This window comes from Lytechinus variegatus, chromosome 10 (genome assembly GCF_018143015.1).
Source record: "Lytechinus variegatus isolate NC3 chromosome 10, Lvar_3.0, whole genome shotgun sequence".
NCBI classification, from domain to species: Eukaryota; Metazoa; Echinodermata; class Echinoidea; order Temnopleuroida; family Toxopneustidae; genus Lytechinus; species Lytechinus variegatus.
The window spans coordinates 19,705,956-19,733,578 of NC_054749.1; the positions used below are offsets into that span (position 1 = coordinate 19,705,956).

The window sequence follows — 27,623 nt, forward strand, 5'->3', positions numbered from 1 at the left end:
GTGTGTGTGTGTGTGTGCAAAACCGTGACCTTTTCTATGTAATTACAGGCTAGCTACGTTCAGATACGAGAGAGCGTGAGACGGATGTTGTGAGAACGAACTGACGCGCGACGAAAGAGACTATACTTACTTGCATGAATCACGGAATTTTTTATCACGAGTGTATCGCATGCAATGACGTCATGATCGATCGAGGGACTGGTGTTAATAGAAGGTCAAATATTTCTGCGGTGCAAAAGCAATAAGGGCCCGGCGGCGTACATGATTAGACTACCTTGGCCCTCTGCACATGCTACGAGACAGGGGCGGAAATCTCTCCCAAAAGGTAGGGGGGACAAGGGGCTAGGAAATTCGACAAGCAAAAAAAAAAAAAAAAAAAAAAAAAAAGGTTATCATCCCCAAAGTAAGGTAATCTCGTCCTAAAATTATACTTTTATTTAGATTTTGAATGATGCATTTCTTACCATCATAAAAGACCACAAATAGTAGGGGGACCTATGATATTGTGTCCCCCCTACTATTTTGAGTAGGGGGGACACGTCACCCCCCCCCCCCCCCCATTTCCGCCCAGGCGACGAGATGATCATTGCGCATTGCAAATTATTCTGCCAATAAATTGGCTTAAAGGACTAGTCCATCCCAACAAAAAAAATTTATCTGAATGAAAATAGAAATATGCAATATGAGCATAACAACGACGTCACTAGGTTGTGCATATCTGTTTGGTTTAAAATTAGCAAACCTTTGAAATGTCGATCATAACTTTATCATTTTACATCCGATTTTGACGAAATTTTCAGCGTTATGCTTGTTTACTTTTTTTTTCTTCTTTGATTCATATCAACATTTTTCTGAGGTTGACCGTCCTTTAAAGGAGGCCAGTTCGAAGATCCTGGTCGGAGTTACAATCTTGGCATTCATGTGCAGATCGACTGATACACGGGTCATATTTACTTACACCCATGATACTATGGAGAATCGACTGACATAGCACCAAATAATTTATGAGGACTGGCCGGGTTCCAACCACCGATCCTCATTGATTATAAAGTGTGATTGAAATTGTTTGTCCCTGCTCGCAGTTGAATAACGCATTCTATTCAATTCATCTATTTTCAATTACGATTAAAAGAAATATACAGAGGAAAACATGCGTGTATAATAACAAAAGAATTACATTACATGTACATAATACAGTACATGCATGGACAGAGATTTAAAAAAAAAAAGAATGGAATTGAGGATTACTCCCAAAGAAAGTTTTGTCGAGGCAGTAGTCCAATAAGAGAAAGTCAAACAATTAGAGATTTAAGAACATTTTTGAGAAAGGGATATGAAAAGAAATTGAAATACAATTAAATACAAAATAATATATGCAAATACATGAGAATACTTTGGAAAATACATTAAAAATACAAAGCAAGGATCTTGGCCCAAACAATCAACAATCCGATTCCGAGAAGTGAGATAAAAAGATATAATATGAATCCTTCTTAAATACATTTTGAGAAGGCGAACGTAGATTCTATTAGGTAAGGGAGTTCCAGAAAGATGGGCCTGAGTGCCTTATGGATTATACTAATGAACTCTTTATTGACAATTTCAATGCTTTACATGTGAATGGAGGCTTTCACTTTTCAAATAGGGATTAGCAATAGTACAATGATCTGTTTTAAAGCGTCGTCTAAGAGCGCAAAAATAGTTATCCATATTTTAACCGCTGCACACATAATATGGCATATGTGATGTCAGAATAAACCAGTTCGTAGTTACTTCATGGGCAATTTTGGTCAAATGACCATCATTTCTTTTATCATGATAAGCAGATTTCAAAGCAAGATATTACGTAAGCTTGCCTTACATAGCAGGATGAAGAAATTGAATAGACCAGGTGACTAGAATAGCACACCAATGAACACTTAATGAAGGTATTTGTTGCATTCCAAATTTGAATGCATATCTCAGCATGTTGCACAATGTACTTGACAAACTGAAATACCAGTCGTTCGTGGCAGCATCGTTGTTTTTTGTGGATTTAAATGAAAACGACAATTCAAAAGAATATATGAATAATCAAGACATCACAGTTGGTGCTTATCTCATTAGATTTTATAGCACCATGTCACTTTAGTACAAATGACCTTCTTCTGATCATGCGTAGAATCTTTTGATCATGCGCAGAAAGGAACTACGAACTGGCTTATTCATTTGCGTCATGGGCTACTCACTAGACTCCACATTTTTATTTTTTAATCGTGACGAAATGTTGTCTTATCTTAAAGCATTTTAAACATTTAATGCCTTTATTTTAAGGGCAAATGTACTCTACAAAAATTTGGTTTGAATAAAATTGGAAAAACAAACTAGCATGACATTGGAACTTTCCAACTAGTCTTAGCCTCCACAAAGTTATCTTTTCTAGTCGAGACAGAAAACATGTCTTGTCTGAAGGAATAAAAAAAATAACTTGCATAGTACTGAAATTTTCATCTCTGAATATTTCATGTAAGGTACAGGTTATGGCATTCTTAAAGATTCACTTAAAAAAGATAAGAACCAATAGCGCCATCTCGAGTCCTCAACTACTCATACCCGGCCAGTTTCCTGACCCATAATGCTAATGTAGGGTAGTAATATAGACCCACTTGAATGGTAACATGCTAACTTATTTAAACCACAATAATTATGTTCTCAAGTATAAAATAGTTACTTTTCTTCTCAAAACATTTCAATTTCTCTATACAAATACAACTATAAGTCAATTTATTTTCTGTAGTATTAGAAGATATCTAAAAACGTATATTTTAAGACTATATATTCATAACACACAGTTAATTAGAAACCGCACACAGTTCACTCCCCCTTTTTATTAAAGGTCCCCTTGACATGAAAATACAGGATATGTTAATGGGTATGAGTCTTTATTTCACCAAATCATGTCCTGTCGATCGGGTTTAAATGTGCATCATATAATTTCAATATTTTTTCTAATTTCATTTGTCTTGCTATTGTCTTCAATATGCTATGCCCCGCCTCCGTAAAATTCACTAGATTGCCTCTCGATCGTGATATCACAGGAGGTATAAATATTAAGCATAACAATACACAATGCTATGCAACTTGCCATAGCTATGTGCTATTAACAACAATCACAAGTCTTCATACAATACCACCTCACAAGCACAAACTAATACCTCGGTCACATTTGCTCTACGGCGGCCGTACGGCTAGTCGAAAACATCGTTTTATTCATTTTTATTCAAACCACCTATATTCAGTTGTCACAAAAAATGATAAAACGGCTGTTTTCGACTCGCCGTACGGCCGCCGTAGAACAAATGTGACCAAGTTATAAATGACAGTTAGAATGGTTGCTATGCAGGTCTTAGTGTTGTTTGAAGACTTGTGATTGTTAGCAATGGCACATAGTTATGGCAAGTTGCATAGCATTCATTGTGTATTGTTATGCTTTCTGCCTCCTGTGACATCACAAGAGGCAAAAATTGATATGGGGCGGGGCTAAGTACACTGAAGATAAATGCAAGAAATATAGAATAAAAAAATATTGAAATGATGCACATACGTATACTGGAAGAATTGGGTGTAGCGGTTCTGAGTCTTGCCTGGTTATCAAAGGGTCGTGTGTTCGAGACCTACAATAATTTATGATCTATTGTCCTTTGGCAATAATTACGCGTTAATCCAAAATTTGACACTCTTCACCCAGGTGTCAAATGGGTACCCGATAGGATGCGAAAGCATAGTCTGCCTAGCAATCTAGTCTTGGAACTCTTGTTGGAATGCTCTCAAGCAAACGGAGAAAGTACATATTTTGTATGGAAGCATGTCAGGGTAAAATGAGCGAGGTCATATCTGTAAAACGCTTAGAGACGTCGTTCAGCTATTTATTAAACGCTATATCAAAGCGAATTATTATTATTATTAATGCATATTATAATCAATACAAACGTCAAGTGAAAAATAAAGTAGGTTATGCAATCCCCCCCCCCCCCTGACAGGAATACAAATACACCGTACACTCGAACTCGTTGGACTTTGAAAGACAATTACGCCGTGTCAAGATTGAAGCAACGTCGGAAACTTGGTTGTTCGAGGGTGGTGGTAAAGGTACGAGGTCACGACATCGGTAACGTTGGAATTCTAGAAAACTGATGGACAGATGACGATAGTAGAGCATTTGAGACTGGTTTGATGAAAAGTCGTTTGACAACAGACATAGATATCACTAGCCCAGCCCGCATGTTGTATGTTAAATTGATGATCCAAATCTTTTCAAAGATTTGAAGACTATGGATTTTATTTTAACAATTAAGGGTAATTAAGACAGCGAATTTTCAACATAGCGAACCAAAGGATCAAACCGCATGCTTCAGCCATTTCATTTCTTTTGTCCAAAATGGTTCTCGAATTATCACAAGAACCATTCTTGCAAACATGACCTCTCAGACGCGACGACACCTTCGGAACTTCTAGAGGAACCATCGCCATTTTGACAGCCCATCTCGAGAGTATCTATATTCTCATCTTTTTCTGTGTATAAAGTTTCCTTATAAAGAAGTATGAGGCACCATATCATGTTGATCAGACCAGGCAGCTGCAAAGGGTTTATTGAGCTGCAAGGGTTTATTGGCCAACGTTTCTTCAATTGACTCAAAAGCAATCTGGCCTATGGGGCCATGAGAATCCGTCTGTATCAGTCATTATGGTTGTTGGTTAAAACAGCTGATAGATGGAAGTTCTCAAGTATTCATATACTGTCCCAAAGCTAGCGCGTTGATAACCATCGCCTGATGGAGACAAATGCACTTACCTTTACTTTTTCCTTGTCTTTCGATTATTTCCCTAGATTTGATTACTTCTCAAGCATGCACAATCCATCGGTCATGTTGGTTGAGGTAGGTCCGTTCTGAAATGAATTAAATTGAATCAAATGAAGTTAACGTATAAAGCCACAAAAACTACCTTTCTTGCAGTTGATATCAAACAAAATCTCTATTGCTTCAATGAGTGAATATCATTTAAAAATTTAAATATGGTAAGGTTATTCAGATCAATTCAACAGAGCTCGGTGGCATTTCATGAAAATCCTTTTGTTTTGACTTATTTCACTTTTCTCTAGAAAATGTCGATTTTAGCTGACGTGGATTTACGAAAGGTACCCATACCTTTTGTGATTTCATAAACTCTGCGTACCAAACGATGTGCGCGGCGACTTTGTTGCGCGACATGCAGCCGTGAATTTTTGCAAGTGGCCAACTGAACCCCCTTCACTTGCTAAATGAGATTAGGGGTTAACACCAATGCTATGGCAAGAAAATATAAAATGAAACATGCCATGGATATGTAGATGAAAGTGAGAGTTTATTGTATGGTGTAAGCATGTATTCAGAAAGAAGGTGCATGTAAAACAAATCCATTATACTACGTTGGTTATAAAAAAAAACCTCGCTGTACGCTATACCACACAATAGTTTGTGTGTGGAATGTCAAGCATCGCAGTTTTCTATCACAGCAGCTGAAGGGGGCTATACAAGGACACAATGAGGGACAAGTAGAACTGCATGCTCAATAATCACTCAGCACTACGTAAATAAAACCATGCAATACGTCCAGTTCGCAATCGGTACTCGCTACTTCTGCATGCAACATATGGTCCATGATGACCAATGCATGAAATTTAAGCTTTGTTTTCTGCTTTATTTTGTCGTCAATTAAAACTCCCCGTGAAGTATAATTTCGACATGTTAAAAACTTTTTTTTTTTCTTTACAGACATATGACGGCAAAAAATGCAAATTTAAAGGACACTTGACTGATATCAATGAGCCACGCTACTTTTACGACCATCCATTCAAAAACCTCGGACATTAACAACGGTAACTGAATACGCCAAATATACAGAGCGGAAGTGCTCCGTATTATTACCTTTGTCCATGCGAGGAATTTTGGCCCGTGCGTGGTGCTGCTATCGTTCATAAACTCTTTGGTCGGTGCCTGGTGCGGGCCTGGCGCTGGACTGGTGCTGATAAAGTATCACCAAAAAAAAAGCCCGGGCCTGGTGCGGACCAGCGAGTTACTGAAAGCGGCAAAACTAGTTAACAAGTATTTTTTATGTCATCATATATAGAACTAGTTCATTAAACATGAATATTAATCACTTATTATCCTCCACGAGTTTCAGGTCACATGACGGTCAAAGGTCATTTAGGCTCAATGAACTTTGACCATGATGGGGTAGAAATACTACCATGTGCAGAAATTTTCCACCAACATCCGCTCATATCAGTTAATGTCAACATTACATTCCATTAATGAGTCAACATAGCCGAAAAGGACACCTTAACATAATAGACCGTAAATAGAATGAAAAGAAAATGTCTCCCCGAACTGCAGTTCAGAAAAAGCCATTTCATCTCAAGCAGGTGAAGCGTGGTCGGTAATATATTGGTCGATTTGACGAACCTAGATGTGTTCTTTCCGATATGAATATTTTTCATGTTCCTATGGGGTCCTCGATCAAGTTGCCTAAACAGAAACTTTTGGCAATTTTGCTAATTTGCATTTTTATCCAAAATGCCAATTTGCAAAAAAATAACTTTTCAATCCCTTGCCCCCATAACTCTTTTAAGGGGTTTAGAGGTGTGTAGAATCCATTCCCATTATCATTTTTGCAATATAAAGTCATCTTTAGGTCAAATTCACGATAGCCGCCAGACGCCATCTTGAAAAATCAACTTTTTAACCCTTTACCCCAGAATAATGAATAATACTTCTTTTCAGGAGTTATTTGCTATCATGTTGATTCCCTTTCTGATGTAATTTTGCAATTTAGGATTATCTTCAGATCAAAACCAATATAGCTGCAAAACGCCGTCTTAAAAAATTTACATCACGATGTTTATGTGTAGGAGCTCATGTAAGGGGATTTCAGCAAGAATAGTTTCTTTTATTCCTCCATTTTTAGTTCGAGGTGAAGTCAGATGTAAGACAGTCAGAGAGTTGTCAGATTTCTTCATTAACTGCTCATCTTAGAGTGAAACCTCTTGAGGTTTGGGTTGTGATCATTGGCGGCGGAAGCCAAAAAATTTAGAGGGTGTCCACCTGAAATTTTGGGATGGACACATGTAAAAAAAAAATTTTGACAAGCAAAAAAAAAAAAAAAAAAAAGGTCATCAACCTAAATTTTAGGGGGGGGACAACACACGTTTCAGAGGGGTCCACGTTAATTTACGGGGGGACGCAGGAAAAAAATTTGACAAGCAAAAAAAAAAAAAAAAAGTTAACAAACCAAAATTTAGGGGGGGACACGTCCCCCCCCCCCCCCCGCTTCCGCCGCCTATGGTTGTGATCCATTTCTGTTGTTCTTATCAATGCTTTTATGCTGATCCATACTTTCATACTTAAGAAACTTTAAAGTTTTATCTGAATTAAATATTTTTCTCCGTATTTTTCAGAAATCAAAGTGTTCAATGCACTGGCGCAAACCCTTGCATCACACATATTGTTCAGGGGGTGATATATTGTTCTATCCCCACTTGAAGCCATAGAATGTTACGCCAGAGATCCCGTGGTAGGTGGGCTTGGTATTTTGGGTCACCTGGCTGTTGCTCCAAATGCTTCGCTATGACTGCATCAATTTTCTCTATCCTAGTGCTTATCTCCTTGCCCAGAGGATGTGAGCTGGAGAAAGATGGTCGATCCAAGGTAGGTGAAGGAGTCCAGTACCACATTCAGACGACTCAGAGACGAGTGCTGTTGATAGCGATATCTGGGGGGAGAGTCAGTACTTGGGTCAGGATTTTGTCTTTGTCAGGCTGATGGTTAATCCAAACTCCTTACATCCAGAAATTAGGCCACTTAGTTTTACTAGGTCTTGTAGTCCCGCTTGTGTGTAAAAGGCAACGGCGTCATCGACAGACAACATAATCACGAATATACAGGAACCTTCCTGACCATTGTTTTGATACGTAGTCGGGCAATACTGAAGAGTTTCCCATCTGCTCTGGAGGAATATAGATGCATCCTGTGCAATCTCCAAATGCATACTGGAGAAGCATGGAGAAGAAGATCACAAAGAGTATCATGGCCAGAAAGCTGCAGCCTTGTTTCACGCCACTGCTCAAGTAGGGAAGGTATTAGATTTTCCATCGTTGTAGCGAACTGGGCTGTCTATATCCTCATGGAATGGTATATTTCTCTAACAGTCTTTGGGGACAGCCAATCTTCTGCAGGAGGCTAAAGACTTCTCTCCTGGCCAAGTAAAAAGGCTTTGGTCAGTCCAATGATATAAGTCCAATGAGACCTATCTAAAGATAGGTAGTTATGAAATTAACATACACCCTGTTCCTACCGGGTTTTTTGTTCGTCATTGTTCTAAAATATAATTTATTTGTTTATTTATTCATTTAAAATACAACAATGGATTCTGCGTGGCCCCAAACTTGTCAAATGAGCCTCCAGTAGAAGCAATTGAACTGACATACGCTAGGAGCATAACAAAACTCATTTCGTCAGATACATGTGCCTCAATTAAGATTTTATTTCACAGTCCACGAGGTAGCACTCGTTGGACGATTTCTGAATAATACAAAGAAAACACTTTTTAATCCAAATAATACTTGAAGTCTCTTTAGTACAAAAGTATGGATGGATATATATACATGTATATATATATATATACAACAAAAAAGTAAGTCCCCCCTAAATCAAATTGCTGTAACTTTTGAACGGAATTATTTTGAGATATGATATTTCATACGTGCTTTTCTACACTCATTAAGCAGCTCCTGGGGAAAAATGAGATCGATTGGTTGAGTCATGCATGAGTAATTAAAGATTGAATTAAAAATGATTATGTTTAAAAGTCACAAGGGTCATTTTTCAGTTTGTTCAAATACAAAGTTGGGCAAAAGTTGTTTTTTAGGTGAATTTTATGGTGTTATGCTATTTTACTATCCATCATTCAACCACTTCAGAGCAGATTTGATATCGTATGTTCATGGTTGAGTGAGCACAATGTATTGCAGGAGCTGCGGAAGCGGGGAGGGGGTGGGCTTCAGACCCCACTTTTTTCCAAAAGCATGTACAAAAATGTAGAAATGACCATACGATTGTGATTTTTTTGCATGTTCAGCCCCCCCCCCCCCCCTCCCCCCTTTGAAAACCGTTCCGCGGCCCCTGTATTGTGACGTATCATCATAGGAGTTTATGGTAGTATCTTCTACAACTTGTTAGTTCATGTTAAAATTTGACAATGTTGGTGGCTCCCCCAATTATAGGCACCTCCCCCATTATACATTTCTGGATCCACCACTGATTTATCATCTGATCCTGAGAAATTGTTAGGAAAAGAATACATTTATGCAGTATAAAGAGTATTCATTCCTAAGTTTTCGAATGTGCTTGCTCAACCATGAAAATGTGTGAAGTTCGGAAAGTGTGTGGTGATAGAAATGATGGATGATAAAAACAACAGCTATTGAAATCACATTTGAAACCGAATTTGCCCCCATTATTCACTTTACTACCCTTTAAGATGAGTCTGTGACATTGAAAATACCAATGTTCCCACTTTGATGCGTGCTCATTCATCCATGAATAAACAAATCGATTTCATTTTTGCACAGAATTTTGCCAATAGGTGGATAAACATTACTGCCAAACGACATTGCTAAAGACAGCTTTGAGAAAAAGATCCACCATATTGAATAAGGGGTTACTTATTCCATGGATCCTACTATCCATGCTTATTCTTAAACATAATTATGCACCCATAATGTACACAAGTCTATAAGAGAGGAAGTCAAAATTTCCACAATTATGAAATGGGGGTTTGTTTCATGGACGGTTTTTGTTTCTTCTGCCAACAGTTATTTCATGAAACTTCGCACATAGCTTCAGAGTAACACTATCCAAAAGGCGCGCACACCAAAATAACCATTCGATACGGCACAGAGTGGGGCCAAGGCCTTGAACTTTCTTCTCATTTGCACAATTTTCTGGTATTGTGTGCTCACTGACGTTATTAAACATCGGGATTTTCATAAAAATCAAATCAAATGAACTATGCAATGAGGTTTGTGACAGATATCCATAGTTACAAATTGCATTTTTTCCAATAATGTAAAAAATAGCTAATCACATTCCGCATGTTCATTTAAACGTGAATGTTTGATTTAACGCCTTTGAATCATTGAAGCATGTTAATTGGTCATGAACACAACGAAAAAGTTGAGAAAAGATCATTTTCAGTTACCAAAATGAAACATTACTTGCTTATGATATTTGAAAGTCGTATTTTTAGTTTTCAATAAATGTTCATTGAACCGTGAAACGATGAATACTGTTGAAGAACTCTTCCTAAAAATAACTGTCATCATATTCTATCATTTTTAATGATAGAAATGTGTAAAAAAATCCCATTGTAGCAAATTTGGACTTGTGTTTATTCAACCGTGATATTTAGCCAAAAAAGTATCGTCTTTTAGAAAGTACCTTTTACAAGCCTTCTACTATTCCTCATGAGAATGTGGAATTAGTTCCAATAAAATGGAATCAAAGTCATGATATTTGACTTGTGTCTTTTGAAAAGTGACATTTTGCCTTCTGACGGTGCTCACTGAAGCATGACGTAAAATACGTCCATAACATTTACTCAGAGGGTAGCTTATAAAATTACCTACACGCTCATGTAAAAATATATTAAAAACTCGCATTGGTTAGGAAATTATTGATGTTTGTTTAAGGGGGACTTACTTTTTTTTATGCGTATATATAACAAAAAACATTGATTAGAACACCCGACATGGATCATAGCCCAAACCTCCAAAGGTTTAATTCTACAAGTGGATGATAACATTAATGTGTAATCCGGTTGTTTCATATAGCGGTTAGTAAATTACGCACATGTCTCCGCACGCGTGAAGGACTGTAAAGTTCTAGATCAGCAAAAATTTAACCGTGGTTCTTTTCAAACTAAAATCGCAATTATTGTCAAGGAATATCTGAAAGAAAATAAACTTTATTCTTAGAAAAAAATCCAGTTAAATTTGTGGCAGGTGAAATGTGTTCCGCTCTCGTGTGCACCGGTGCACTTGCCGAGAATCGGCAGATCCGGTGCTAAGGTTCAAGGAACACATCTCCCGGCGGATCGTGTTCCACCTCCGACGGATTCAAAACCAATTTCTCTTCAGCAGATATCGCTCTTGCTATCGTTTCTCGACCTGCATGCACACGGTACCGATTTTCTTCAAAATTACATAGGACCTACCTTTTTCTAAATCTATTTTAGTAGGAAAATAAATAAGAAAATCAAACCGCCTCAACCCGGCATACATGTAAATGGTTCCGAGTAAGAAAGATATCTGCGGTTAAGAACGATACCTGCCGGTGGATAAAGTATCCGCCGGTGGAATCAGAGATCTGCCACTATACACCGGCGGTTTCATCGAGCTGTTTGCTGTTTTGCACAAGTCTAAGCACGTGTGCAAATTGGCTTGATAGTGCCTGGGAGCCAAAATCAGTAAAAGTTGAACTATAATTTTTTTAGATTATATAGGATTTTCTTGAAAAAAAAACCTCGGGCAGTCATTTTCAGATTGAAAAACAAATGGCACCCCATGTCTGCACTCATTCACTTTGCACACGTTTCGGGTATTTTGATGAGAAAGGCTGCATTATGAGACCGTCACACGAATTGCCCTAAATTCGTTATTTTTTCATCATTTTAAGTCGGATTTTTTTATGAGTACCTGCCTATGTATTGCATGTGTAAGCTCGTGCTCGTTGCGTATCTTCTTTTCCTAGAATCTTGGCTTGCTATAACACGTATATGTTCTCCACTCCCTGGGTACTGCATTCCTACAAGAGATTCAGGCATTTATATGCATTCGGCTATCGCATCCATCCGGGGGCCATTTCATTAAGCACTGTTCGTAAGTCAACAGCGACTTTAAGAAACGTTCTTGTGGCAAATGATATTCACCATTAAATTGTTCATTATAAGAATAGCGAATAGGCATTAGTGCGATGGTGCGAGATTTCACATAAGGTGAAAGAAATATGCTCTATTCAACGAGGCGTTAGCCGAGTTGAATAGAGCGTTTCTTTTTTTCACCATTGCACGAATAAGAATATTCGCTATTTGTGTTGAACATTATTTATTGTGTTGTACAATGTATGACATTCAGCCTCCCATTTGCTCGCGTACACAAGCTAAGTAGGTCTTTGTGTTGTACCAGGGAAGTGTTATCCCTGTTTGTACAATAGTGATTATGTAGCGCGTAAGAATAGATCACCAGTTGTTCTTTAAGTTATTCTTCAATTACGAAAAAACAAACACCCGCCCGGTGGGTGTTTCATAAAGCTGTTCGTAAAGTTACGAACGACTTTATACGCACGACTGGAACATGTTCTTAGGTCATAACCCCGGTCATAACTCAATTACATATGAATATATATCACATAGCGCAAGAAAAGGATCACCAGTCGTGCGTAAAGTCATTCGTATCTTACGAACAGCTTTATGAAACACCCACCTGGTACTCATTTAGAACATGGATAAGGGTGTAGACTGCCAAACGACGATAGGCTAAAGTGAGATTTGAACGCAACACTCATGATGATCATAGACAAGCTAGGCGAGAGTTAGAACCGCTACAGCACGACGGCTTTGAATTCCACTTCAATCAAAATATGTCATATAAAACAATAATGCGCTATATAAATCGAAGTGTCTGTGGGCGTTTCAATATCGGGTCATAATTTAACTGTATATCATTGATTTCCAAGCATGTCAGACGACTAACCTTTATTATGCATCGCAGATCGTTTTTTCAATCACGAAGAAACCGCATGCAAAAGGCTAAATCTACAGTAAATCATTGGTCCATTTTAACTGAAAATCATTAAAAGAACGCGTGGGATCGATAGTGCAGCGATGCATGGCAATTACAAAAGGCCGAACAAAAGAAGGCCCGTGATTGTTCGCAGGGAGATGACACGCTCCTGCGACATTTCATGGTCTTGATCAGAGGGCATAGGCACTAGCCTACCTAATGGGAGGGGGTCAGACTGCTCCCTCCCCTGACGAGTCACAACTAACGCAGGGGATATATCCCTGCCCCCCCCCCTGATGATTTTTTTTTTTGCTTGTCAATTTTTGTTTCTGGTACGAAATGTCCTTTATTTGCGGTTGAAGACTTTCGCGGACGAAATATCCTCCAAAACATTTCCCCCCCCCCTTCTGGAAAATCCTAGCTACGCCACTGGGCATAGGGTTAGGGTTGTTATTGAGTTTTTACTTCAGAACAATGTAAGGGTAAGGATTGGGGTTTATGTAGTTTAGGTTTGGCTTAATGTGAAGATTTTCCATCGGAGCAATCGTCGCCGGATTAAAAGTAATTGAAACCCGCGGGGAACCCAAAAGCATGATATTCTTAAGGCCACCGCACACCTTACGACCCGACTGGTCGGCGACTGGCTTGCGACTGAGTGAGGGGAGATAAATCGCAAGGCAGTCATAAGCCTCGACACCGCACACCTTGCGATCCGATCTGCGACTCACGCATGCGCTTTTTGCTTTTTGGGTCGTAAGGTGTGCGGTGGCCTTTAAGGATCGTTAATGATTAATAATCTAATTATGTAACTTAGGCCTACTTTGCGTCCGCAGCACAATCTTGTACCCATTCATAACCCTTGTCTGTTAATATGAAACTATATTTCTGAAGGAAGCTTATTCAACACTTGGGTGCTTTAATATTTCTATTAACCATATCGTGAAGGGAGAGAAAAAAAATTATAATAATATACCCAGGGTAGCCACTTCAGTTTCAAAAACTGTTACAGCAGGCCCTGCAAATATTATTACCCCGGCTAATTTCGCTAAGCTGCCAAGGCGCTCAAGCATTCAAGGAATTTCTTCCTACCGGGTACTCATTACCTCACCTGGGTTGGGGGATGCACAATGTGCATGGATGAGTTTCATACTTAACAATGATAATAATGATATGTGACATTTCGCTCAATGCAAATGTCTCTTAGCGCTGCAGAATATTACCCCGGCTTCAGAAAGGCTATCTTGCATGATCGGACGCTTGAGCATTCAAGGAATTCCTTCCTACCGGGAACCAGCCGTGTTAGCACAAATTGGTGTTAACACGCTTCTGAAAATCGCGTTAGCATGAAAAACACGTGGCCTTGGACCTATCCACGGAGGATTATTCTATTGTTACTGGGGGTGCTGAGCATTGTCACAGCACCCCCAGTAGTAACAGATAATCGTCCGTGGATAGATTCATGCACGAACGTGGCCCAAGTGGTAACACCGCGCTGGTCATGAAATACGCAGTGCACAACGCGCAAACCCCCATACGCGGTGTTAGGGAGGAAGATAACACGAAATTTGGTATTCTGAAAATGGTGTTAGCTAAAATTTTGTTCAAAGATAACACGAAATTGTAACACTGCGTTAAGCAGAAGCAACGTCAAAAAGAACATATACGGACATATAGCTATTGTCTTGCAGAATTTACTCTTAATTTTCTTTCATTTTTCCAGCTTCAGTTTTTTCCATCTACCCTTTTCTATATACTGACAATGATTAAAGCTTAACAACAATTCCTTTGAAATTTCCTGTGAAAATACACTTCAAATGCATCATTAATTTGGATTAATTCATGTTATTATCATATTTGCTCATGGGTTATTTATTTGGTAACTTTTTCCATAATAAAAAGACAAAAGAAGAGGAAGAAAATTAAAATCGTCTAACAAAGCACAAACAGAAAAAAAAAATGGAATTAGCGATTGGGGAACTCTTCTATAATATTAACAATTTGTTTTTACCATTTTTCAATCCTTACGTAGTTCCAATGATTACAATTTTTTAAATTCTCAATGCTTCGAAATCATCCTCAATTCATCTATCCCACCAGTCAATTCATATACATCGGATGTGGGGAAGGGGGGGGTCTGGCAAAAGTGAACAAATTTATACATATATATATAAATATATATATATCTGGGGGGCTGATCGCTATACGCATCAAATTTTAATAAAGAAAAAAAATACAATATTGTATATTCCGACGGGTCTTGACTTGAAACTATCAAGGGCCGAAGGTCTATATGTCACATCTACTATCATTTCAAAAATTTTACCAAAAAATGTGTTAGCATATATGCATGCAGCCAACCGTACCCTACTTAAGCACCGACCGGCCCGGGGCGCCGGCGCGGTCATGCATCGATGACAGCTAGCTTTAGGCAATGCTGGATTGTGTAGCTATGCGCATTGTGGAGCAGCGAAATTTAGACAGAGACGTATCAACCTCACGTATACTTGTTATCATATTTGCAAAGTTATAAACCGTTGTCACCACCATGTAGTATTTTAGGAAAAATACAGGGAAACGTATTTCACACTTTTAACCCTAAAAAGACTGGGGGGTGAATCAGCCCCCCCCCCCCTCGACATTTTTTGCAAGAAGTCCGTCGCGCGAAATTTTTTGACCGCGTCGCTCGCTGACTTTTTACTTTCAAGTCTCGCGCAACTTTTGAGACCAAAATTGTGACCCCCGGGTACGCGGTTCCAAAATTACCCAACATTTTGTAAGTGCATGCAGACCCAAAATTACTCAAAAACGTGAATTTGTGTACAAATCCAATGCAAATAGTGTTTTTAGCCAAAATTCATAAATGTATCATTATTTTTCCTTTTACTGCTTAAAATCAATTAATTTTATCTTTTTTATGGTCAAAATAAAGTCCCCGACAATTTCCATTGAAAAAACAATAAAAAACAAAAAGTCGAAAAACAAAGAAATACATAAGAAATTTAGAAAACAATAGAATACATAAGAAAATAAATGTGATGTTGAATTTTTTTTTAAATAAATTTGATCAGATGCCTATCTAGAGTATGTGAAACAAAAATTAGCATTTCAGGGGCATTATTTTATTAATTAGAGCAAACTATGATTTTACGCATAAATTAGCATATGAGACATGAGATTTTTTGCAGAATTTGATGTTATAGTATTGTAGATAATGCCATGGGTAACGCGTGTGCCAATTTTCGTCGCGATCGCGCCAGCGACGGCCGAGATCATAAGGTCTTCTTAGGCGTCGAAATAGCCCAGTCTATTTAGGGTTAAGCATGACATTTGATGTGTCGTCCCACACCTCAAATTTAGGGGGGACAGGTCCCAGGTCCCCCTCCCCGTCCCCCCGCTTCTGCCGCCTATAGGTATACGACCTATTTACGTTTTCAGTAACTCGTGATTTTTTGGTCTGCACCAGGTCCAGACTAATAGTTCCCTCCGCAAGCGTTCAGTAAGTATAGCACAGCAGCACTACGGATAAAAGCAGCACCGAAATAGGACCTGTCTGGGGCGGGCTATTTTAGCTAGCGCCATTCATGAACTTAAAATTTTACAACTTGCCCGGGCCTGGTCCGGGCCACTGAGTTACTAAATGTGGTATTATGATAACTGAATTTGTCTCCGAATTAATAAAACGAAGAGTCCATGATTGTGAAAATTATTTACTTGGGCATAACAAATTGAATGCATTCCAAATATTCCCCTTTCCATATTGCCGCCATAACATCGAAACAAATGAATCCTCCGAAACAAGGTGGTTTAAAACGAGATGGAGTAACAGCAAACAATATCCCTTTGAACAACGTTCAAAGCCGCCAATAGAAAGTATTTCAGGCATGCATTTTTCTAAACCTTCCTTGCGATATTATAGTCCGTACCTGTAGGTAGGGGAAATTCGTTATTATCTTGTACCCCTTTCATAAACCTATCCTCCAATTAGCCGCCTAAGAATAATGCGGATAATTCAATAAAATTGCGTTCATAAACTCCGAAAATAATCCGCACTATTTTTACGAGCGCCCGTCCTGAAAAAGGAGGATGATCGTCATGGCAACCGCAGGCGCACACACCCCCTCCGATGCGGTTGCGTTGGAAAGGGGTGACCTTGCGACCGTAGTCCGCTGGGCAAAGCCTTCACTCGAAATGTGGGTCTGAATGTGCAGCCTACTCATGCCTTGTGTACTGAAGGCTCTCTCATTGGAACAGCAAGTTTTGTATGTGCTAGTCTTTCGTGGACGGAGGCACACTTGTTGATCAAAGTTCCAATGAGGGTCTGTGCCTGCAGACTATTGTGACCGCTCCATGGCAATTATCCGCATTACTTTTCGAAATGCGTTCATAAAGTCAAAATCTGGTCCCGATGCTGCTATTATGCGGATAATAGCAGCATCAAAATAATGCAGATAACTCTGGTCCTCCTCCGATTTTACGACCAAATTATGCTGCTATTAGCTGCATAATTGGGTTTATGAAAGGGGTATTGGTCTGGTCATGTGCATGTGCAGTACATAATTCGAAGGAATTCGAAAAGATATTTTGCAATAAAAAATGTCCTGAAACATGACTCAAATTTATGGGCATGTGCGTAGGCTTCTACAATAACGATCAACAATATTCTAACGACCGCATTTCAACCTTCATTCGCCGCGAACGATCGGAAGTGTCAAAATCTGAACAGGAAAGGTAAAATTCTTACTTTTTTCACCAATATTATTAATGGTTAATAATACAATCTGGCCCAATTTCTCGGCGCAATATTGCTTAGGTATTGATAGTCTGTCATGTATTCAAATTCAACTTTGTTTACTGATATAAAAGATGGAATACTGATACAAATGAATATTTGCATAATATCTCTTTTCGAAATTCCACATGAAATTATAGCTGCATGCTTCGAACGGCTGATATCAAGAAGGTACTTACCGCTGGAATTTCTTTTGTGCTTCTCTAGAAATGATCAAATGAACAGCTGGTTGAATAATTTTTGCACTTTTGAACTCCAGTCATGAAAACTTCTTGGTTCTAGTTTAAAATTTCATAACGACTGAGCATGCGCAGGTATATTGATCTTCATAGGATACTAACCTGTTCACTTGGACAGCCTTTCGATCGCTAACATATAATTATGTCCATATCATCATACCCCGGTATCCAACAGCATCCGCTTTTTTTCGGAATTTACCACTAACCTTAATGACTTACTTCCTAACTACTGAAAGCTCGACCAATGTCCGGGAATGATTAATAATTATAATTACTTCATTAGCCATCAGCAATTATATGGACTAACCTATCCATTCCCCGGCCTCAATTAACATCGTATGCTTCATACGTTTTCACGTTAAAGAAATCGGATCATATACAGCTAAACGAAATGCAGACCACAGCCTGCAGCACATGGAATCCTCCATCTGATTGATTGATTGATTGATTGATCGATTGATCGATTGATTGATTGATTGATTGATCGATTGATTGATTAGTTTGGTTGGTTGAGTGGTCGGTTAATTACACTTATAAGATACTCTTAGATATAGAGCCCATTCATGAAAGCCGAGATAGCTCACTTCGAATGGGGTATACTTACCGAGTAAATGATAACAGAGAACACTTTACTAGTATTTAAAAAAAATAGAGAACACGAAAGCACGATCACCGATCATATGGCGACAACCCGCAAGACCGAAGGCCCGCGAGACCGACTTTTCCCCCTTCATCGCGCACGATACGGCGGGCGGACGAAATTACTAGGAAATAATTGACTCTGCCCCTGAGCTCCCCCTCTGATGACAGGCACCTGTTACGCCGCTGCAACGAGGCACCTAAAACAACTCGACCGCGGCACCCGCGATGAAGGGGGGGAAAAGTCGGTCTCGCGGGCCTTCGGTCTCGTGGGCCCTCGGTCTTGCGGGGTGTCATTAAGGGTTACTTCACGCTAAGAAATAATAGTTTATCTATAATTAGTTTTAAGTTGATCCGTCTAAAAAAGATATAATTGATGCGATAACCAACTTCAGGTACCTCAACGTTTTCGACCTTTGAAACCTCCGGAACCACAACGATCTTAGCCACACCTATGTAGGATCGATATATAATTTTGAAGTCCTGCCATGAATATATTATGACCCGCGAAAATCGCGACAGACAGACGGCCGGACGACCAGGAAATTTTGTTACCTCCGGCCGGATCGGTGGGGAATTCAAGCAAGAGAGAAATGAAAAGAAAAAAAAATTGCCTACTGTATATAAAATGTCAACACAGGGGTACGTCAGTTTCACACGCTAAGACTAATTTAGATGTGTCGATCGTTACAATCGAACACCTACAGTGAGAAATTCGAATTGAAAGGTGCCAGGTTAATGCAAGATATTATAGCCAGATTATAGGACTGGTCACATAAATTTGAGCCAATTTAAACCGCACTTGAGCCTACCATGTAATTAAATCGGACGTACTCGCCTCCTGACGTCGCTCGTTTTGGACATATATGGCTTGTATATTTCTATTCTGGGAAAGAGTATTTTCATATGACATTCAATTACATAAGTCTTCGATCAATTTGCTGGGTAGCATGGGCGGAAATCCCAGGGGGGACACTCCCCCTTCTATTTCTGATATTTTTTGATGGAGAAAAATACATCACTTCAAATCGAAAGACTTAATGACGTGACATTTTTGCTTGTCAAAGTTTCAATGTGCCCAGCCACTGCCCCCCTACCTTTGGGGACAGATTTGCGCCCATTCTAGTTAGTAAATAAACTTAATTAGCTAATAATCTAAATGCATAAATGCAAAAGACCTGCATACACGTGCATGTATAAAGAGATATCACGACGTAAATGGACGGTCCGTTTGCCTCCGGATAAATACCCCGCGTAAAGTTCCGTCTGGGACAATGTCTGCCCATTGCTCGTTATTTGTAAACGGAGAACGGAATTTTCCATCATGCACCCTTGAGCCCAATAAAGAAAATCACGTGATTTCGAGGAGTGACAAGTAATCTGTAGGCTTCGGTTGTTGACGAGCGTCGTCTTGTTGATGTACCGCACAACAAACGCCGAAAATTTACGAGCAGCTAGTATTCGGTCTTATTTGAGTTGGAAGATGTCAAATGTATGTAATTGTATATATTCATCAATTGGCAGACATGAACAATTAATTACTACAAGAAAGCCCATTACGTCATGAATTATAGCCATACAGATGCAAGTATGTCCGATGAACTAGCAACGTTGCCAGAACCGATATGCTTTCTGGCATAATTTCGACCCTTTTCGCTTAATTCATTATGCCTTCATCATAATTTGGCATAATAACACTTTAAAGCAAAGAATCTGGCATAATAATAGCATACATTTAGCATAATTTTGATCGATTTTTTCCCCCACATGTTGTTTTTCATTTTTCACATTTCTACTAATGAACGGCGCCAGCACCGACAGAAGTGGGAGAAATCGTTCACATGCATGCATCCACTCCTAAAATTTAGGTTGATAACCTTTTTTTTTTTTGCTTGTCAAAATTTTTTTGGTTAGCCACTACTAAAATGTAGGTTGATAGGGCTTTTTTTTGCTTGTTTAAAAAAACGGTTTGGCATAATTTTTCGCGATTTAGCATTTCGCTGCTCTTCTCGCATAATTGGATTTTTTTCACTGGCCACGCAGTGAACTGGTCGCATCAAACACGAGGCGATGTCCTATATGTATCTCCGTTTACTGCTTTTTCAGGTTAACGAAAGTTCGTTGCACTTCGTACTATCGGACAAGCCCTTTCAAGACAAACAAAGTGAAGAATAGTTACCCACGACTGAAGCCAACACTGTGTGCAAACTCAGGCGCGTATCCAGCATCATATCCTACAAGGCATTTCATGGGCCCAACTGGGGACAATGATAACTCTATATACTGTGCTTGTACATGGGCCCATACGTTTCTCTATTATAGTTGATGCTGGATACGCTAGTGAACTTTTACATATATTTTTTCCTTCTATTTTTACATCGTTGCCTATGCGGCACATGAATGAGAATATCCCAAAAGCGGTCAGTTCACTTTTAATGGCAGAGTGAGGCTGCATCGCGCGGATGAATGGCAGCGCAGCCTCTCTAAATACAAGGCATAGGTAAAAAAAAAAAAAAAAAAAGCTGAGTTAAAAACGATAACACTTGAGTTGGTATTTCTTATTTTTTTGCCTGGACTTACATACACATCCTTCTCATGTCAAATCGCTCTTCTATAATATTTAAATCTGAAGAACACTTTGGATTCCCAAATATTGTACTTAATTCAATACAGGGAAAATTCACACTGACATGAGGATTTTTAAAAATGATATTGGTGTGGTTTTTAGGGAATCCATCAAAGATTTAAAAAGCTACTAAAATTTTACATGTTAATGGGGACGTCATTTGCGAGCAGTTTTCCCCATATATGGTGTAATAAAAATATCAATGAAATGTCATTAAAAAAATATAAAAATGGTCTTAAATGTACCTTAAGTATATCAACATACAAATAATATTACATCCGCTCCTAAAAGATTTTTTTGTGTTAGAGACATTTTTTCGGCATCACCAGTTTTTCCATAAGGGTAGATAAGGTCTTCAGATCACAGCCACTGCCAATGCAACCATTGTCGACTTTCTTGACATTCGACCTCTCCAAGAAAGAGTTCAGACCTTATTCAAATCCTGTAGACTCCCACCTCTATGTACATGCCGAATCGAATCCTCCGCCGGATGTCACCAAGAGAATACCGCAGTCTATCCGAACCCGCCAAACCAGACTACGAGAAAGCACTTCAAGATGCTGGACACAGGCCCAAGCTGGTATACTCACCGAGTCATTCAACAAGTGGTAGTAAAGAAACCCAACGTCAAAGAAAACGACACATAACCTGGTTCAACCCACCATATAGCAAGCATGTTAGGACGAACATCGGCAGAAAGTTCCTAGCCCTTGTGGAACAGCACTTCCCAAAAGAACACCAGCTCCACAAGGTCTGCAACAGAAACACGCTGAAAGTCAGCTATAGCTGCATGGACAATATGGCAACAGCAATAAAGGCCCACAACAACAAGATTACGGACAAAGGCAAAGACCAAGCCAAGGACTACTGTAACTGCAGAAAAAAGAAGACTGCCCGATCCCTGGAAAATGCATGGCCACCAATGTCATCTATGAAGCCGAGGTAGTGTCATCTAGAGACAGGAAAGTGTACATCGGGCTCACATCAACTCCATTCAAGACAAGGTACGCAAACCACAAAGCAAGCATCAACAATCGGGGAAAACGGCACCAAACTGAGCTCAGCAAGTACGTAAGGAGACTGAAGGATGAAGGAACGCTCTACTCAGTCAAATGGAGAATCGTGAGACATGCGCAGCCCTACTCACCAAAAACAAAGAGGTGCAACCTGTGTCTATGGGAGAAGTACCACATAAATCACGGCCAAGAAAGCAGCAATGATAAACTCAAGAACAGAACTCATTTCAACTTGTAAACACAATAATAAATTCAGGTTATGGTTAACCATAGAGCCCCCCCCCCCTTATGTGCCACTCCACCCCAACATTACCCCCAATCCTCCTTACTCAGTTTTACCTGGGCTGCGTTTATGCGACCTCGACCCAGAATCATGATTTGAATCACCATTTGAATCATGATTCAAAACAGCAGCATGAATCACGATCCGACAGAATCAGCGTTTATACGACCATCTTTCTAACGCTGTTTCTCCCTGAATTCGGGCCGATCCAGTGCGCATCACAGTGCGCAGTTTGACCCAGGAAGTATAGGTCAACATTTTCGCACGTGTTTCTAACTTCACGTCGGCTGCTAGCTTTTTGCTGCCGCCGGAGCTAACGCGAGATCGTTTGTGCAAGTGCAACGCTTACTCGGCTTCCGTAAAATAAATCTTTTACTTCAAGAATTCCGTGTATTGTACCTCGATGTTTTTGATCGGGAACCAGAAGGGGTCATCATCCTCCCTCCCACCTCCCGATCGATTTTTCTTGTCTATGATGGTCCTGTACTGGGCACGAATTCTGTTAATTTTGTCTCGACAGGCGGTGCCACATCTCCGTTGAAATCCCTCCCTCGCAAGCGCCGCTGAAAGGGATCGTCTTATTTCTGTGAATGCTTGTGCTTCAGGCTGAGCCCAATCCCCAAAGCACAAGCAGAGCCCTGAGTTCATCGTCAGTCCAATTTGTGCCTTTGGAACTTGAAGAAATGATGGATGAAAACAATGAAATATACAAATGACGCTACAGTACAACCCCCGGGGTACAATACACAGAATGATAATTCCTACATGCTGGCAATACTGCTACACGAAAATTGACCTGCACGAAACACAGCGCGCGCCTTTGAGTCGAACCCGGAAGAAGCACGACACAATGACGTCATAGAATCATGATTCAAATCACGATATCGTTTATACGACCTTTTTCGTTCGTGATTCTACAGAAACGTCTTTCCAAACGCCCCTTTTTTCGTGTTTCATGTTTGTGATTCTAATCATGATTATATTCAATTTCGACTAAACGCAATCGTGATTCTGCAGAATCGTGATTTGAATCATGATTCTAATCATGATTCTAGGGTAAAAAAGTGTCGAATAAACGCACCCCTGTTCACTGTTACCTGTTCACATTGTGTCTTTTGTTTGTTTGCTTGACTGCACTAGAGCTATTGTTCTCTTTAGCTGTAGTTTAGTTCAACATAAAATTTGATTTAGTTGCTGATGGACCCTCAGGGGGAAACAGTCGGTACAACTAAAATCTAAGCAACTCGCTCCACCCTATATTACTATACTACGTGAAGCTCCTATATGTACGTGTAGTTGAGCACTTTTCAGTAACTGCAGTTTCGGATAGTCATTATATATATATATATATATATATATATATATATATATATACATATATATATATATTGAACTTTGTATTTTGCATTAATGTCTTATTAATTGAAGGAAACCTTTAAGAACAAGCTTTGCTTTTCAGAAGGTTTCTATTTCATTTCATAACGTTATATTATATTTGGCTTTACTTTGTAACCTTGTTGAAATTTTGGAATGAAATAATTTCGTTATCAATCAATCAATCAAATCTTAACCAAAGGTTAAGTTTTTGAAATGTCATAACTAAGAAATGGAATGGGCCAAGATCATAAAACTTGGACATGTCTCCGGTCACACGAATAAGGTCAAATGTCATTTAGGGTCGACAAACATAGTATTTTATCATCATATGAATGGTGTTTTTGTGAATGATTATTCTATATTCGTTTTCAAAGTTTTCAATTTCTGCTATATTGAATCGCGTAATGCAATGCAGGTAAGACTGCCAGAGGCGCTCCACTTGTTCAATTTCTTGTTCACCTTCTCCCATTTCTTTATTTCTGCATCAATTGTTTACACTTGGTGCAAACAATCATTGGTAATACCACCCGTGTGTTCATAAGGATTGTTACATATATGCTTCCTTTTTCCCCGTAAACTACTCCGATGTAAAATTGTAAATCTAATCCAATCCTAGCTTTTTGACAAAATCTCCTGGCTTGGCTGTGTTCCTCGTCAAATAGTGGCTGAGACGAGACTAGCAGTCCACGAAGGGAGTTTGCAAAACATTAGTAAGCTTTCGATTGTCTGCGATTGCAACGTTGTCCTAGTTCACCGGAAGTGGTGACACCGCTCATTCAGTATCACGCTCGTACATTGATGAAAACAGTTTCGATTTAAGACGACGTACACGTACCAGGCCACAGCATATACCAGTGTGATAGCGAGCGGACCGTGGTCTGATGCTCGGCCGGAGAATCAGGCGCAACATCACGCTACGAACCAGTGGGGCGACTAGCTGTGGGTGCAACATTTGCACTCTTGCGCAAAAAGCCAACCAAACAAACACAGTTGTTTGGAATTAGAACATCAATTACCTATTGGATATGTAGTGTCTAAATGTAATGGAAAAGCTGGTAACAAGCAGCAATTAACAGTTTACCAGCCCTGCTGAATCAACGAAACTCGAATGTTGATGCAACTTCATTCATTTTTGCTAAGCTTGGATGACGTCATCATGTACGAACTAGCGCTCGTTCGAGCACTATGACACCGAACGTCAAAACCCTCAAATACGAGTCACAGATTTGGGCAGTGAACGAGAAGGCTCGTCACAGATTACTTCGCGCATGCGCAGCGCTCCCAAAAATTCCTTAATCTCGTACGTCCACATGGCTCGTCACAGAAAACGAAAGGTCTTTATTGAGTGCAACGACGAACGAGGCCTTTCGGAACCAAAGGAAGACGTATAATTCATGAGCATGCCGATGTGGACGATGCGCCAGTCCGAATCGTCGGTTTCGATGACGTAATGGGACCGGTTCCGTTCGCTTCTGTGGCACTGGGGTCATGTAGGCATCATTGATGCGAGCAATGCGCTCGCTGATCTGACGGGTAGCGCGATCTCGAGTTGGAAACAATAGTTCACGTAAGAAATCGAAATCAGGGTCCTGAAGGCCCTATGCTCGCATCGAGCTCTAATCGCTCGCATCCATCTGGCTCTTTGCGACTAGTATTTGTTTTCAGTCTTTAGGCGACTGATATAAACATCATCACATGCAAATGCCCTTGTATAAAATAAAGGCTAGTCCAACCTACAACAGCTTTACTTGTACAAACATACCCACTGAAAGATAGTGTATACACAATGTGTTACTTGTACAAGACATGTACATGCAAAACATTTACATCTAATGATGACACCCCGCTTGATGTTTATCTTCCCGTGTGAATTCGCAAAATTCCAAAATAGAGTCAGAGTAATAATGTTTAAGTACTTACAGATAAGTTGGGAGACAAAATCCCACCCCTTTAACATCCTCTCATTACACCTCGTTTCAATACGTCCTAACTCATGTCTGTTATATTCCAATAACCAATAATTGCTTTCTATCAACTACCGCAAAAATGCTGATATTTTATCTCATTTGGTATAGTTAAATTTATGAAATACACAGGCCTACATAATGGAAAGAACTTGACGCACTGTATACATCAGGATTCAAGTAAGTAGTGAAGAATCAAGTGCTCTTCACAGCAACAATGGGATAATGCAAAAATATACATGCAACTTTGCCAGCCTCCTTCCAATTTTCAACACTGGGCAATAATAATAGTGCAACACATACACGTAGGCATAATAGCAAAACAGAATTACATACGTGTCTGTATGTCAATGACCTGTTCGTCAGACCAATGATACATATTGACATACTGTATACAAAATAAATCATGTACACATCGATGCGAATGTGCAAAAAAAAATCAAAAAAAAATCCAATTATAGCAAATTTGGACTCGTGCTTATTCAACCGTGGAATTTAGCAAACAAGATGTATCGTATATTAGAAAGTACCTTTTACAACACGTCTATTTTTCAGGATGAGAGTGTAGGATTCGTGACTTTTGAAAAGTGACTATTTTGCCTTCTGGTGATGCTCATTGAAGCATGACATAAATATACGTCCGTTAAGGCCTGGTCACACCGCCCGAGCGTTGTTGGAGCGGGCGTGGAGCGGAAGGGAAAGAGTCGAATTTCGCTCACAAAATTGGGGGAAAAAATCGAAGAAAAAAATCGAAAACAAAAACAAAACAATCGAAACCGAAAATGGTGAACGGTAGCGAGCGGTGATGATTTTTTATTTCTCTCCGCTCCACGACCGCTCCAACAACGCTCGGGCGGTGTGACCAGGCCTTAACATATTTCTTCAGAGGGTACTAACTACGCACTCATGTAAAATCATGTTAGAAACTGCCAGTGGTTCGGAAATTATGGATGTTTTGTTTACGGGGGGGATTATTACTTTTTTGTTGTGTATAGTTTCCAGCATTGTGCGAGAGTCATAAATCCAACAACCTTCAGACCAAATAGTTTCCGATCTACACTGTATGTATCATTGTTTGCTGTTCAACAACTCTCCATCAAACTACTATCTAGTGTGGTGCCATCGTCACCTATATCTACAACTTTCCAGGCGAGTATTTTCCAACCTTGCCAACATCCGATCGTATCATTGTAATTTGTCCAACTCTCTATCAAATCAGGTTCCAACGTTGATCCATCTTGGATGTCCGTGAACATTCCAACTGGCTAGATTCCAACCTTGGCAACATCGATTCATTGTTTGTTATCCAACTCCCATCCATCTTTGTTCCATCTTTACCTGTTCATTCACTTCCAACCTTCCCAACGTCGTATTATTGTTGCTTGTCCAACTCTCTGTCAAAAATTATTTCCATCATTGATCCAGCGTCATACGTCTATAAGTATTCACACCGAACAGTTTCCAACCTTGCTAACATTGTATCATTATTTTTTTGTCCAGCAACTTTTTTGTCCATCAAATCACTATTCAGTGTCATGCCATCGTTACCTGTCTATGAATTTCCAGCTGAACAATTTCCAACCTTGCTAACATCGTTTTATCGTTGGTTGTCCAACATCTCTCCATCAAACTAGTTGCAAGCTTTGTGCCATAGTCACCTGTCCACACTTTTCCATCCGAATAGTTTGTTCTATCTTAGTATGTCCATCAATTTTCCAACCTTGCCAATGGCTTTTCTGGTTGTCCAACAACTCTCCATCAAACTATTTTCGAAAGTCCTTCCATTGGCGTTTGTCCATTAACTTTCTACCTGACCAGTCTCCAGTATTGCCAA

General features: G+C 39.5%; 1 protein-coding gene across 2 annotated transcripts in view; it reads right to left on the reverse strand.

The window, feature by feature from the left end:
• The window catches only part of LOC121422200 (serine-rich adhesin for platelets-like), an 82,383-nt gene that overhangs the window by 49,149 nt on the left and 5,611 nt on the right, over window positions 1–27,623 (reverse strand). The window contains exons 1-2 of one of the 2 annotated variants that reach the window (XM_041617099.1): window positions 5,187–5,316; window positions 4,832–4,927 (exon numbers count right to left, since the gene is read on the reverse strand). The gene's annotated coding sequence lies outside the window, so the exon portion shown is untranslated. Of the gene's footprint in view, window positions 1–4,831; window positions 4,928–5,186; window positions 5,317–27,623 lie in introns of those variants that run through there. The other variant, XM_041617100.1, reaches the window with a different exon arrangement.